This window comes from Malus domestica, chromosome 07 (assembly GCF_042453785.1).
Source record: "Malus domestica chromosome 07, GDT2T_hap1".
In the NCBI taxonomy this organism is placed as follows: domain Eukaryota; kingdom Viridiplantae; phylum Streptophyta; class Magnoliopsida; order Rosales; family Rosaceae; genus Malus; species Malus domestica.
Genome location: NC_091667.1, coordinates 5918404 through 5920677, shown reverse-complemented (window position 1 = coordinate 5920677; position 2274 = coordinate 5918404). Strand labels below are relative to the sequence as shown.

The 2274-nt window shown below is 38.7% G+C and overlaps 1 long non-coding RNA gene across 1 annotated transcript; it reads right to left on the bottom strand.

Annotated features, from left to right (window-relative positions):
• Positions 1 to 893: 893 nt before the first annotated feature.
• Positions 894 to 2274, bottom strand: LOC139197335 (uncharacterized). The gene is made up of 5 exons (XR_011582628.1): positions 1994 to 2274; positions 1813 to 1910; positions 1632 to 1729; positions 1451 to 1548; positions 894 to 1275 (listed from the first exon to the last, which is right to left on the bottom strand). It is a non-coding gene; the product is annotated as an uncharacterized lncRNA (long non-coding RNA).

Sequence of the window (2274 nt, the reverse complement as noted above, 5' to 3'; positions counted from 1 at the left end):
ATAGGAGACTGGGTCTTAAAGAAAAGATTACTCTGCGACAGAGTCCCGAGTGAAGGCACACTTAGTCCAAACTGGGATGGACCGTATGAAGTCATTGGCATCAGTCGCCCTGGCTCTTACACACTTAGAAGCTCCGATGGCAAGACCCTTGGCCATCCATGGAACGCTGATCACTTGAAGTACTACTACAAATAGACTCACGATGTACAAGTGTTGAGCTATAGCCGTTCGGCATCCTATGTAATGAAGGCCATTTGGCAATGAATTCAATAAAGAGTCACTACAAAACAAGCAAATGAAGACCGTGTCAAGCGCCAAAAAAAAAAAAAAAAAAAAAAAAAAAAAAAAAAAAAAAAAAAAAAAACAACTTCATCCAAAAAGCTTCACCCGAAAAGCTTCACCTCCAAAGCTTCACCCACAAAGCTTCACCTAAAAAGCTTCACCCAAAAAGCTTCACCATCAAAGCTTCACCTAAAAAGCTTCACCCAAAAAGCTTCACCTAAAAAGCTTCACCCAAAAAGCTTCACCATCAAAGCTTCACCTAAAAAAGCTTCACCCAAAAAGCTTCACCCGAAAAGCTTCACCTAAAAAGCTTCACCCAAAAAGCTTCACCCGAAAAGCTTCACCTAAAAAGCTTCACCCACAAAGCTTCACCTAAAAAGCTTCACCCAACAAGCTTCACCCGAAAAGCTTCACCTCCAAAGCTTCACCCACAAAGCTTCACCTAGAAAGCTTCATCTACATACTTTCACCATCAAAGCTTCACCATCAAAGCTTCACCTAGAAAGCTTCAACACCAAAGCTTCACCTACAAAGCTTCAACACAAAACCTTGCTCCAAATAAACAAATTTTGTTCACAAAACCTAAACATTTTTTGTTTTACACCCACAAGGGCCCAAAATCTTCCTTCTTATTTATTCACTTATATATGTTCCCAAACATATTATGATAGATCAAATAATAATTCAAAGTCCAAAATTTCGTTATGGACAAAAATACAAGCAATTCACCAGTACTGAAGTTGTTACAAAAACTGGAATCTTCCCCAGCCTAGAAATCCAACAAAGCTTCGCCTCCTTTTCTCTATCAAATTTTTGCAGCTGCTGCTTCTCTCCAATGGAGCTGAATTTTGGACACCCTTTAGTTCTTGAGCAGATGAACAACTTTCAAGAAGGAACCATTTCTGTTTGAGCCACGGAAATTAAAGTGTTGAAGCTCCAAGCATGACAGTCGGATTCTTGCAGATTTCGAAGCTGCTGTGATGTTTCGAAGATCTGGAAATATTTAACCATTAGTTCATTCTGAATTTTTGATATGTTATGAAAGAGACGATGCGGAACAACTTCAATGAAGAAAGCATGCTGATCTGAACAATAGAAAATGGAGTTTCGAAGCTCACAACAAATCTGACGGGTTGACAGACAAATAATAACCAGTCATTCATCATACCTGAATTTCTTGAGTTATACAGCTCCGAGGGATCTCAAATTTGGATATGTTGTAGTTCACAAGCTGAGGAACAACTTCAATGAAGAAAGCATACCGATCTGAACAAGATAAAATGGAGTTTCGAAGCTCACAACAAATCTGACGGGTTGACAGAAAAATAATAACCAGTCATTCATCATACCTGAGTTTCTTGAGTTATACAGCTCCGAGGGATCTCAAATTTGGATATGTTGTAGTTCACAAGCTGAGGAACAACTTCAATGAAGAAAGCATACCGATCTGAACAAGAAAAAATGGAGTTTCGAAGCTCACAACAAATCTGACGGGTTGACAGAAAAATAATAACCAGTCATTCATCATACCTGAGTTTCTTGAGTTATACAGCTCCGAGGGATCTCAAATTTGGATATGTTGTAGTTCACAAGCTGAGGAACAACTTCAATGAAGAAAGCATGCTGATCTGAGCAAGAGAAAATAGAGTTTCAAAGCTCACAACAAATCTGACGGGTTGACAGACAAATGATAAACAGTCACTCATCATACCTGGATTTCTGGAGTTGTACTGCTCCGACGGCTCTCCAATTTGGATATGTTGTAGTTAAGGAATTAACGAACAACTTTCATGAAGACAACTTTGTGATTCGACCTACAGATGATGGTGTTATGTTGAAAAACAATTCCGGTTGTTAGGGGAAATGAAAAACAATTCCACCAAAGAAACATCATTATGATGTTTCATCATTATGGTGTTTTCATCATTATGATGCTTTCATCATTGTGATGCTTCCATCATTGTGATGCTTCCATTATGATGTTAATGCACC